Source organism: Cervus elaphus, chromosome 23 (genome assembly GCF_910594005.1).
Source record: "Cervus elaphus chromosome 23, mCerEla1.1, whole genome shotgun sequence".
NCBI lineage: Eukaryota > Metazoa > Chordata > Mammalia > Artiodactyla > Cervidae > Cervus > Cervus elaphus.
The window spans coordinates 6,815,712-6,829,411 of NC_057837.1; positions in this window are offsets into that span (position 1 = coordinate 6,815,712).

Consider the following 13,700-nt stretch of genomic DNA (forward strand, 5'->3'; position numbering starts at 1 on the left):
AAATCTATTTCTCTCTTAGGAAAAATACATCTCGAGGTAAATAGTCCCAGGTAGGTATGGACTCCAAGGTCCTTCAGTCTCATTATTTTACATTTCTTTCCGAGCTGTCTCCACTTCATGGTCTAAGATGACTGCCCAAACTCCAGCCCTCATGTTCATATCCCTGTCAGCATAAAAGAGGAAGGAGTGAAACAGGACTTCCCATAAGTTGCAGACACCACATCTCTTTGCTTCCCATTGACCAGAGCTTAGTTGTCCTGCCACATCTAGCTGCAAGAGATGATGAGGAATATCATGTTTCTGTGGGGAAGCCATGTGCCCCAGCTTAAAAACAGGGATTCTATGATGAATAAAGAAGATACTGGAGAGGAAATTAGCAGCTTCTCTCATAGGGGTATAGACCATCTAAACTCTGTAGCTGGCAGCTATAGGTGCAGGGTTCTTCTGCAGCACGCCGCCTGGAGCTGAGCTTCTCTCCAGGAAAGTGATGCTGGCTGCTGGGATCCAAGTAGAGAAACACTCTGTTCCAGGAAGTTCCAGAGCCTGGCCCCACAGCATCTAAAATCCTCAGAAATGTTGCAATGTCAACATGATGTTTGTCTCTTGGCCCAGACCTGGTGCCTTGAAGCCTAAGTTAAACACGGGGACCTATCAATCCCCATTCAAACCCCAGCACCTAGCCCAGGGCTTGAGTGGCTCTCAAAGAAATGTTTGTGAAACTGATGAATAAATTGCTACATTCAGCTGATTCCCACATAAAAATGTGACTATTTTTCATGTGTATGTAAATATTTTTAAATATTCTTGAATTCATAAATTCATAACCTTTTTTATCCGTGTGTGTTTTCTTGGTGAATGTCTAAGTGTGTGTGTTGAGGAGGCTGGCAGGCAGCCACGTCAGATTCCTGGAGCTGGCCGCCCGTCCTTAATCTGCTGACCACTGGCTGGGTGACTTTGAGTCAGACTCTTAACTGCTCTGTGCTCAGTGTCCTGTGATTAGCAAGTGTTACTGCTTGTTGCTCACAGGGTTGTCATGAAGGTTTAGTGAGTTAACACTTACATTATGTGAACTGGGAGTGTGTCCCTTAGAATCTCTATCAGCACAAAAAGAAAATATTAAAAATGCAAACCCCCTTTGCAAAGTCTCCTTTTTTAATGTCACAAAGTGATTCTCCCCTGAACAAAGCTAGAAGCTAGCTGTCACCCAGCGTAGGTGACTTTCAACCTGGCAGCTTTCTTAAAGTTGGCAAGAGCAAGTCACTTCATCATCATCAAAGACGGTTTATGGTGCATCTCCTGGGTGACCGGCTCTAAGTTACTAAGTCACAGAGAAGAGATTCCCCCGCACCCCTCACACCCTGCTGTGTTGGTTGATGAACTCAGTGCCGGGACCGACAGTGTTTCTCTCTCCAAACCCTCCACCTACCAAGTCACTGCACCCCAGCAGCTGACCATGTTGCAAACAGAGACCAGTCCCTTTGATGCCTCGGACCAGACGAGGTCCATATGAGGCTCTCACACAAAGCTTTTGCTTTGTTTCTAAACAACTTAAGAAGAATTAAAGGAAAAGAAGTGTTCTATTTACTCAAGCTCCTTTTCCGGCTCAAACAGAAAGAAAAATCCAAGACCCAGGGAGGGACCCAATGAGACAGAGAGAGACATCCTTTGAGAAAGAGACAGGGAGCCCAGGACAAGGAATTGGCTGCAGAGCTTAGATTACTGCCTAAAAGATGATGGGGGTGGGGGTGGATACGTGATCTTTATCTAATCAGACAGTCTCCCCAGGAAGTCCCTGAGATCAAAGCCGGGGCGCTTTTTATTTAGCCCTGTGTCAACTTAAAAACAGTTCTGGCAAAGCCACAGATCTGGACAAGCTCACACCTCTCCCCGCCCCCACCGCCCTGACCTGTCTCTCCGCATCTGAACTCTCTTAACATTCCATCTGGAATAAAACCCTGGAATGAAAAGAGTCCCCGGGATTACCATAGGAAGACACAACATTTGACAAGGTTGGGGTGGAAAACGCCACGGTCCTCCCTGGTTCCACGGAATGACTAGGTGTGCACTTCAGGGGCAGGCGGCACCATTTCGTCTCTCGGCCTAGATTTCCTGCCACCCAGCCTCCCCCAGCCGTCAAAGGAGCCCCAAAAGGTACCCAGCCACTAGTCCCAAGCATATTCCCCAGGCTGCCAGGCATTGGGTCAGGACAATTCTGGGGAAAAGCAGGCACTAAGTGGGGAGCCACCGGACAGCCACACACAGCTAAGGTCCCCAAATCTTCCTTGGTCCAGAGGATAAGCAGATGGGCAGGGGCAGGGGGAGGTGTATTCACATAAAGCAGGAAACGCGCTGAGACTTCCCTGCTCTAGAGACAGATGCTAAGAAGACTGGTTCAGAGGGAGGGAGCTCACTTCTCAGAAATGTAGGGGCTCCAGAGGAATGGGACAGGAAACTAGAACCACACTATAAAGGTAGAGAGAGAGATTCTCGGAGAAAGGATGGAACCCAGGTCTCCTCCAGTGCGTTACCATAGAGAAAGCGCATCACCTTCTCTCCCAAGGCAGCTGATAATCACTGCATCCTTTCCTTCCAAAACAGAGGCGGCACCCTTCATTCATTACTAGTCATAGGAAGTGAAGACCTGTTGGTCATTTACTTCATTAGGCATTTAAAACATCTTATCTGGGCTTCCCTGGTGCCTCAGTGGTAAAGAATCCCCTTGCCAATGCAGGAGACGTGGGTTCGATCCCTGGTCAGGAAGATCCCACGTGCCTCGGGGCAACTAAGCCTGTGCCCTGCTACACGGGAGGCGGCCGCAGTGAGGAGCCCATGCTAAGCCCACCACGACTAGAAAACTGGAGAAAAACCCTCACAGCACGACTGAAAATAAATAAAATTTAAAAAGTATATATTCTCCTATTCCATCTGTATGTCTGCCTTCTGACCATAATTTTCACGTGATGAACTGGCCTCATCATTTTGGGTCTCATTGTTCTTATACGTGTCATGGACTGCTGCTAAAGTTGATTATTAAAACCAAGTTTTTAAGAAGAGGATGTAACACTCATCTTGAAAGGAAACCTTTTTCTTCAACTCCAATAGCCTAAAAAGGAGGCTTCCTCGTGGAAGAATGGAAAATCTTTCTTCTGTCCCCTCCTCCAGACAGTTTATTTTTTAAATAGCCAAATTGATGAGAAATGCAGTATCTCTTGTGAACTTCTCTGAGTTTCTATGTGATCAGCTCTTCACTCTTAGGATATGTTTTTCTCTTAGAAGGGTTTTATGCTTCTTCTAATGAGGACAACAGCTTGCCCTAAAGAAGAATGATCATGTTAAGCCAAGAAACATATGAAGTAATTGATTGATGTTCTGTAGGAAAACAGTGCAACTTTAGGCCCCATCTATGGGGTCTTGTTGTAAAATCACCTTTAACAACACGTATTATATTTACAAAGCGTGTCCCTGTGGGCTGTCTGCTTTTCCTGGCCCCAGCTCACAGGTAAGGAGATGAAAGGTGAGAGCAATTAAGTGGTCGGATTAAAAACACACCGGACACTGTAGGAATCAACTGCCTCACTCTCTGTAAGAGATAAGTAAATATGAGGTGTGTTTTTAAAATATGACTTCTAACTTCAGGACTTATGAAATCTTAAAATGATGGGCTGAACTCAGAGGAGTGGAAAGAGGGTCTTGTCTATTTTCAGCAGAAGCGCTGAATTTAGATTTACCATCCTTCGGTCTCTCTGAAGACTTGTGGGTTTTCATCATGGCTGGATGAGAGCCTTTTGGATGAACGTAAACCAAGTTTCAATGGGCTTTATCCCCTAATCATGATCTTCTATTTCAAATCTTCAGAAGTGTGAGCTGCCACAAGTAGAAAGGGCTGAATGATGGAGGTCAAACAGATATCTCCAAGAGATCTTTCCAAGGACAAACTTATGGACACAGTGGGGGAAGGAGAGGGTGTGACAAATTGAGAGAGTAGTATTTTTTTTTTTTAATTTTTTTATTAGTTGGAGGCTAATTACTTCACAGAGAGAGTAGTATTGAAACATATACATTACCATATGCAAAATCGGTAGCCAGAGGGAATTTGCTGCGTGACACCGGGGGCTCAAACCTGGTGATCTGTGATAACCTAGAGGGGTGGGCTGGGGTGGGAGGTGGGAGGGAGACCCGAGAGGGAGGGGACATGCGTATCCTTGTGGCTGATTCATGCTGATGTACGACGAAAACCAACACAATATTATAAAGCAATTATCCTCCAATTAAAAATAAATACATTTTTAAAGCGATATCTTTCCATTTTCTTCAATTTTCCAGGCACTGATCTCTTTGCAGGTCAGGTGCCAAGTCAGGTGGCAAAAATGGCTTTCCAACACTTCTGCAGAAAACACCTACTAAACATATATTACACATATATTAAAGATAAGCTTAAAGTCAGAAGCGTCCTTAGAATCATCTAGTTGAAATTTCTTCTTTTCCAGCTGAGAAAACTAAAGCCTAAGAGGGCAGAGTCCTGCTGAAGGAGCTGAAGAAAACACAAGGGCTCCTAGCTTTGATGATCACAGTTAAAACACTGATGGGAAGACACTTTGTTTCTTTTCTGCTGCTTCTCCTCTTGGTGGTCAGCTATTTCTTTCTTGCTATTCCAAAGAAACAAATCGGAATACTTCTCTTTGTTTTTATATGAAGGTCCCAGCCAAAGAGGGGCCAGGAGCAAGGAACAAAGAAACGCTGCGCCTAAGTGACCACCAGGGGGCGCCCAGAGGACAGCCCGGCCACTCCAGGGTGACCCCAGAGTCTCCCTTCTCATGGGAAACACATGTGATACCGCAACTGAGACTATTATCTTTTGTTCTTAGCCAGGGGTTAGAGGTCTCAGGTCCCTTCTGAAAAGCAAGGTTGCACATCTGTCCTGAGAAAGCAAATCTGCAACATGTGTAAACCTCGTGCTTGAGGTTTAGAGCTCTTGTTTGCTTGCTTGTTCTTCTGATATCTGTCTCCATAAATAAAATAGAGAGAAACCTGTCACTTTGATTCCCCAACAAGGTAGAAGAGAGCTGAGATTAGATGCCAAGAGAGGATTCACAGATGCTGCAGGAAAAGGGATGAGGGCAGAGGGTTATAATGTAACTCACCCCCCTCCTCAAGCTGCTTCTTCAAACAGTCATCTGGTTGTTCCTGGGGACACGACCATGGACAAAACCCCTTCTGCCATCAGAGGACAAAACTCCCTCTAGGAGAAGCCAGATCCAAAATAATCAACTCTTCAATGAGCCCCACCTGCATCAAAGCACTGACTTGCAGTTAATATGTATTTATTCATAATTCATTTGATGAACTGGGTATTTGGGCATGACTATTCCTCTACATACCATGGGTTGCTTGTAGAGCTGCTTATTAAAATAATTTTTTAAAGAGTATTTAACACTCATCTTGAAAGAAAACCTTGTTCTTCAACCCCAGCATTTTGAAATAGAAGCTTCTTTATGAATTAAAAAAATAATAATTTCACCAACCCCACAAAAATTCTCTTTCCACTTGTCGTTGGTCACTTCCTCCACCCCAGCCCTACTGGTCTCTGGAAATCACTGATCACTATAGGTTTGTCTGTATGAAATGTCTTGGAAATAAAAACATACAGCAGGTTACCTTTTGCATCTGGCTTGTTTCACTCGGCATAATGCCTTTGGGATTCATCCAAGTTGTTTTGTGTGTGTGCGTGTGATAGAGAGCTTGATTGTTTCATTCTTTTATATTGCTGAGTAGTATTCCCTTGTGTGAATATACCACAATTTATCCATCATCTATTAAAAGACATATTCATTTGGGTCAATTATGAAAAGAGATGTTATAAATAATTGTGTACAGGTCTTTTTAGATACATAAGATTTGATTTCTCTAGGGTAAATATCTAAGGGTAGGTTGGCTGAGTCATATGGTAAGTCTATATTTGACTTTTTAAGAAACTAATGAATGCCTTTACAAATTGGTTGTACTGTTTTGCATACTCACCAATATGCAAATACTGAATATATGACCATTCCACTTGCCGCCCATCCTCATCAACCCTCGGTATTGTCAGGTTTTTATTCTAGCCATTTTAAGAGGTAAATAGTACCTCATCATGGTCTTAGTTTGAAATTCCTTAAGAGTCAGTGATGTTGAACAACTTTCCATGTGTTTATTTGCTTCCCAGATATCGTTTTTAATTTAATATCTTTTCGAGTCTTTTGCCCATTTTAAATTTGGCTGTTCATTTTGTTAGTGCTGAATTTTGAGAGTTCTTTATGTACTGTAGCTACAAGTTACTTGTCAGATGTGCGATTTTCACAAATTTTCTCTCAGAATGCAGTTTTTCTTGCCATTTTCTTGAGTGTATTTTGCAAAGCAAAAGTTATTGATTTTGATGAATTCTAATCTAAATTACTTTATCTATTGGGATTTTGTGGGTTTTGGAGAGTGTGGTCCTCAGCAGTGAAAGCATAGATCCCTAAACACTAGACCACCAGCGAATTCCCTATCTATTGGCATTTTGGTGTTAGGTCTAAGATATCTTTGTCAAATCCCAGGTCAGGAAGATTTTCTCTTTTGTTTTCTTTAAAAATTTTATATGGTTTAAAATTTTGTATTTAGATCTATGTGATTCATTTTGAGTTGATTTTTTATATAAAGTAAGGTTTAGGTCAAAGTTTACTTTTTTTGCTTAGTATGTCATTTATTCTAACAGCATTTATTGGAAAAACTCTCTTTAATTATATTTGCACCTTTGTCAAAAATCAGTTGATTTTACTCATTTAGGTCTTTTTCCAGATGTTCCATTCTGCTTTGTTTCTCAGTGAACCTATCCTTTCACCCAATAAAGTGGGGCTTCCCTAGTAGCTCAGTCAGTAAAGAATCTGCCTGCGGTGGAAGAGACCCCGGTTCGATTCCTGGGTCGGGAAGGTCTGCTGGAGAAGGGGTAGGCCACCCATTCCAGTATACTTGGGCTTCCCCTGAGGCTCAGCTGGTAAAGAATCTGCAGATGTTCCATTCTGCTCTGTTTCTCAGTAAGCATATCCTTTCCTCAATGTTGTCTTGATTATTGTAACTCTAAGGTAAGTCATTAAATCAGGTTGGGTTCACTAATTTTATTCTTTTTACAGAATTTTTTTTTTTTTGGCTATTCTAATTCCTTTAGCTTTCTATATAAATTGAGGAATCAGCTTGTCCTTATCTATAAAAAATTCTGACAGCATTTTTATTAAAATTGCAATAAATCTATAGGTCAGTTTGGGTACAGGTAACATTTTACTATATTTAATCTTGCAATCCAAGAACATGATATGTCTCTCCATTGATTTCGGACATGTTCAATCTCTCTCATAATATTTTAAAGTCTTCAGCATATAGATTTTGCACATGTTTTTTTTTTAGATTTAGAAATTATTTCCTTTTTCTGAGGCATTGTTAGTCATTGCTCTGGGCTTAATTTTGTTTCCCCAACATCCATATGTTCAAGTCCTAACTCACAGTATTTCAGAATGTGACTATACTTAAAGACAGTCTTTCAGTTCAGTTCATTTCTGTTGCTCAGTCGTGTCCAGCTCTTTGCAACCCCATGCACTGCAGCACACCAGGCTTCCCTGTCCTTCACCAACTCCCAGAGCTTGCTCAGACTCACATCCATTGAGTCAGTGATGCCATCCAGCCATCTCGTCCTCTGTCATCCCCTTCTCCTCCTGCCCTCAATCTTTCCCAGCATCAGGGTCTTTTCAAATGAGTCAACTCTTCGCATCAGGTAGCCAAAGTATTGGAGTATCAGCTTCAACATCAGTCCTTCCAATGAACACCCAGGACTGATCTCCTTTAGGATGGACTGGTTCGATCTCCTTGCAGTCCAAAGGACTCTCAAGAATTTTCTTCAACACCACAGTTCAAAAGCATCAGTTCTTCAGCACTCAGCCTTCTTTATTGTCCAACTCTCACATCCATACATGACCACTGGAAAAACCATAATTTTGACTAGACAGACCTTTGTCAGCAAAGTAATGTCTCTGCTTTTTAATATGCTAAGTTGGTCATAGTTTTTCTTTCAAGGCACAAGCATCTTTTAATTTCATGGCTGCAGTCATGATAGCAGTGATTTTGGAGCCCAAGAAAATGAAGTCTATCATTGTTCCCATCGTTTTCCCATCTATTTGCCATGAAGTGATGGGATAGGATGCCATGATCTTCGTTTTTTGAATGCTGAGTTTTAAGTCAGCTTTTTCACTCTCCTCTTTCACCTACACCAAGAGGCTCTTTAATTCCCCTTTGCTTTCTCCCACAGAGTCTTTAAAAAGGAAAATAAGTTAAAATGAGGTCTTTAGGGTGGGCCCTACTCCCATAGGACTGGAGGCTGGGACACAAACAGACACAGAGAACATCACGTGAAGACACAAGAAGACAAACCAGAGTGAAAGACCTCGGAAGAAACCAACACCCTCAAAACATTGATCTCAGCCTCCATTATTGTGGAGGAAACAGATTTCTGTTGTTTAAGCCATCCAGTCTGTGGTATTTTGTTATAGCAACTGTGGCAAACAAATTCAACACTTTTTCTTTCAAAGTTCAGTTGTTCTCTGCTAGTTTTAGAAAAATGATGGGTTGTGCTTACCTTATATCCCATAACCTTGTTAAACTCTAATCTGAGTCCTACAAGCTTTTTCTTAGTGATACCTTGAAATGTTCTTTTTACACAGACTATCATGTCATCTCAGATAGGGACAATTTTATCTTTTCTTTTCCAATCTGAATGGCCCTTATTTCTCACTCTTGGTATTGCAACAGCTGGGACTTTCAGGATGAAGTAGAAGAGGAATAACATGATTATACATCCTTGCCTTCCCAATCTTATAGGAGAAAATGCTGTCTTTATCCATTAAATATGATATTAGCTATAGGATTTCTATAAATTATAATTCCCAAGTTGGAGGTGTTGGTTTTACTCCTTGTTAAGAATGTTTATCATGAATGAATATTAAATTTTGCCACATGTTTTTTCTAAACTATTGATATGATTATGTGGCTTTTCTTCCTTTAACTATTTAAATGTTGGATGACATTGATTAATTTTTAAATACTGAATCGACCTTGCACTTGCTAGGTAAGCCCCAATTGGCTTCATGTATGGTTAAATCTGATTTTTCTAATATTTTTGTAGATTTTTGCATCTGTATTCATGAGGGATATTGGTCTGAAGTTTTCATTTCTTATAATGCCTTTGATTTTGGTGTCAAAACAATAGTGGTCTCAAAAAATGAAGTTAGAAGTGTTGTCTCAGGCTTTCTCAGCTCAGTGGTGGAGAACCCGCCTGCCAGTTCAGGAGATGCAGGTTCCACCCCTGGGTCCGGGAGATCCCGTAGCCATGGAGCGACTAAGCCTGTGCGTCACGACCACTGAGCCTGTGCTCCAGAGCCTGGGAGCTGCAACTACTGCCTCTGCACACCCTGGAGCCCCTGGTCCACAACACGAGAAGCCACTGCAATGAGAAGCCCGCACACCACACCTGTAGAAAGGCCTGAGCAGCAACTCAGTCACAGCACAGCCAAAAGTAGATAAATAAAACTCACCATGCCATCTTTGTCAAAAAGAGGAAGTGTTACCCTTTTTTTCCTGGAGATTTTATAGAATTAGTGAAAGTCACTCAGTCATGTCCGACTCTTTGTGATCCCGTGGACTGTAGCCTGCCAGGTTCCTCTGTCCTTGAAATTCTCCAGGCCAGAACACTGGAGTGGGTAAGCCAGTCCCTTTTCCAAGGGATCGTCCCAACCCAGGGATCAAACCCAGGTCTCCTGCCTTGCAGGTGGATTCTTTATCCTCCGAGTCACCAGGGAAGAAATAGTAGACTATGCCAGCAAAAAAAAAAAAAAAAAAAAAAATCTAAGCCTGGAATTTTCTTTAGTGGAAGCTTTTATACTATGGATTCAATTGATTTACTAGTTATAGGACTATTCAGTTGTCCTTTTTAAGTTGAGCAAGTTTGGTGGTTTATGGATTTTGAGAAATATGTTTATTTCATCTACATGGTAGAATTTAAATGCACTGACTTGCTGATACTATTCCCGTATTATATTTTTCATGCTTATGGGTGTCTGTATTAACATCCTCTCTTGTAGTCGTGACACTGGTAATTTTTGTCTTCTCCCTTTTTTTTCTTTTATCAGTCTTGCTAGAGTTGATTTATTTTATTGACATTTTAAAGAACCAGCTTTTGGTTTAATGAATTTTCTGTTGTTTTTCTCATTCAATGTCATTGAGTTCTGCTCAGATCTATAGGATTTCCTTGCTTCTGTTGCTTTGAGTTTGTTTTTCTTGCCCTCATTTCTAGTTTCTTGAAGTTGGCCTTCCCTGGTGGTTCAGTGTTAAAGAATATACCTGCAATGCAGGAGACTCAGGCTCACTCCCTAGATGGGGAAGATCCCCAGAGGAGGGCATGGCAACCCACTCCAGTATTCTTGCCTGGAGAATCCCATAGACAGAGGAGCCTGGCGGGCTGCAGTCCATTGGGGTCACAAAAGAGTCAGACACCACTTAGCAACAACACCAAACTTGAAGTTGGATTGACTTGAGCTTCCTTATCTCCTGGTATAAGCACTTAATGCTTTAAACTTCCATCTAAGATCTGCTTTATCTGCATTCCACAATGTTGACATGTTGTACTTTCATTTCTGTTGTTTTACACATCTTCTAATTCTCTATGTTGTCTATTCTGTTTCTTCATTCCTTAATTCTTCTTTTCTACTTTCCTTCCTGCTTTTGATTGAATAGTTTTAGTGTTCCAAGACATTTCCCCACATCCCAGATAGACATTTCCCACAAGTCAATGTCCCCCTGACTCAAAGCATAGCTCAAAATAACAAGATCATTAAGGAGTTTCATGCTTTATGAAAAGCCATCGTGCTCACATTTTAAAGCACATACTCCCATGGAACAGGAGTGAGGATTTACATTATCAAAAGATTTAGAGAGTCTAGAGTGGACTATCCAGTCCCCCTGTTCTGATAAAACTGCCTCCATTTTCTATTAGAGAATCACCTCTGCTCCACTCATAGTTCATGTGATTTGGGTTACATGAACTTACACTTTTTAATTTTTGCTTAAACCAGTTTGAGGTGAGGTTGTTTTTTTTTTTTTTTTTGTTTTGTTTTTTTGTCATTTGCAAAGAGACAGTCCTGAAGATGAACACAAATTCCTATACATAGGAAGCTCCATTGTGCTTTTAAGTTTTCTTTCTTTCTGCTTTTACTTTACTTTTTACATTCTGTGATACTGGTCTGTAAATGCCACAAGGACCAGGACAATGACTCTCCTGTCCTCCATACAATGGTTTATGACCAGCACATATTTGTGGAATAAATGAAAGGCCACTGGTCTTCAACTAGAGTTGGTTGGTATCAGGGTGCAAATGGTTGGTGGACTCACTGAAGGTAATGAGGCTAGAACGTGTCTCCTGACCACAAACGGGCTGGTCCACTGACACTTCCCCATGTTATGTCCTCTCTTGGACTGTGGCCATAACTGCACATTCATTCACCGTGTCCCTAGAGATCACAAAAGTGTTATCCCATCCTGGACAACTTCGGACAGTATTCTTTGCAGTTTTTGAGATAGAACTTATTTACTTGAGAACTGAATTAGCCTGTGAAATTTGTCTGTCAAAATACACTCTTGCATACGGGGTTGAGTATATAATTTGGGGAGCTCAGTACAAAATGAAAATGTAGGGCCCTTGTTCCAAAAGCAGGGGGAAAAAGTGCCAATAAAGATACTAAGATATAAAGTTCTTCCCTCTCTTTCACAATAATTCTTGACTTGTCATAGTGCTTTTTATTCACTGTTTAATGAATTTGAAGTAAAGAAAAATTAAATCGAGATCTTAAATCAGTAGCATGAATTTCACCATTCATCTTTGCGCACCATCAGTTTTAAGTGCAAATGTAAGAGCATTTAACCTGTGTAAGGAATCACCAAATTACACATTTTGCATTTCATGACTGGTACATGCATATACATTTCGTTCTTATCGGAACATTGGAGATGCTGCAAAAACTAACTCAAACATTTTAATTTCACTTCTTCATACACTCACGTTCTAACAGTCTCCACTTAGGACTCACTGATGAGTTAGGAAGGATGAGAGGAAAAGGAGCTATAACACATTGTCCCATCTTTTCCCTCCCTTTTATGTCATTTTTCCGCACATGCAGCTGGCTAACAGATTTCTTGATTATGCATGTTTCTTACAAAGCCATTTCCTCTTTCCTGCATTCTAATCAGCTTCTGGTTTCAACGGCAAGCGTGGCTTCCCAGAATATCAGGGCTCTGACTTGCTTTGTACGCCCTAGACATGCATAGAGGCTTCCAGTCTTGCTAAACTCCCATGCAGCACAGGCGCACCAGAATTCTGTGCTCACAGGCCATCACGAACATTCTATGAGAATGAACAGCAGATCCACATGTTGAACACACCTCTTCTGCTCATGTGCATGTTCCATTGCCCTCCCAGACTTCACTTACACAGGTTAAAAGATAAAATTATTAAGATTGCCCAAGATAGCAATGACAGAGCACTCAACCAAGTGTGGGACCCTTGGGAGCACAGGTCCATGCAGCCGCCTGAGTCACACGCCCACGAAGCTGGTCTGGCCTGTATCTTGTCGAATCGGCAATAGGGTGAGTCTCCATTTTGTACTTGTTTTATTGCTCTCCCCACACTTGACCTCCTGGGAAATCTGCAGAATCCAGTGTGACATTCTGAGATCATTAACCATTTGACAGGGGAGGAGAAAGAAATTTAAAGCAAATGTGTCAGGAGTCACACCTAATCAAAGATCAATCCAAAGGCAAGATAAAAGCACTTTGGAAAATACAACATGAGTCCATAGCAAGATAGGGTTTGATCCCAAACATTTTGGGAACAGGTCGGTTATGTCAAGGAACACATAGCCGCTCTCTAAAACATCCTGAAACAAAAATATTCACATTTTTTTCCACCTGTCATAACCCCTTTACCCTGTCTCCTTTCAAAAAGACAGAGCTGATGTTCCATATGTAAGCTATAATGTTCAAACTTAAACAGCTTAGTGATATAACTGGATTGTAGTCCATGTGAAAAACAGTGCCTCATTATTCTATCAACAAGAAATAAATCTTATGATAAATTAAAGGTAATATACCTTTTATGCATTATAAGATTATGTTTTAGTTTCATTTCTATTTTTGAAATCTTTTAAGAATGCATAACACATTTACCTTTTTAAAAAGAGTGTTCAGATTCCTATTTGACCTTTCCTAGAGGACTAAGGATTATTATGTCAAATCAGTTATCATACTTTCAATTGGATTCAGCAAACATTTACTCAGGAGCATTTATACGCAAGGCACTGTGCCAAGACATTTAATGGCTGTCTTAGCCAATCTGGGATGCTCTAACAAATGTACCACAGGCTGGGTGACTTATAAATGACAGAAATTTATTTCTCACGGTTCTGGAGTCTTGAAGTATGAGGGTGCCAGCAAGTTTTGGTGAGGTTTTTGGTGAGAGCCTTTTTCCTGGTTTGCCGTCAGCCAACTTCTCCTCGTATCTTCTCATGGCAGAAAGAGGGTTAGCTGACTCTGGCCTTTTCTTATAAGGGCACTAACCTCACGGATAAAGGCTCCACCCTCATGACATA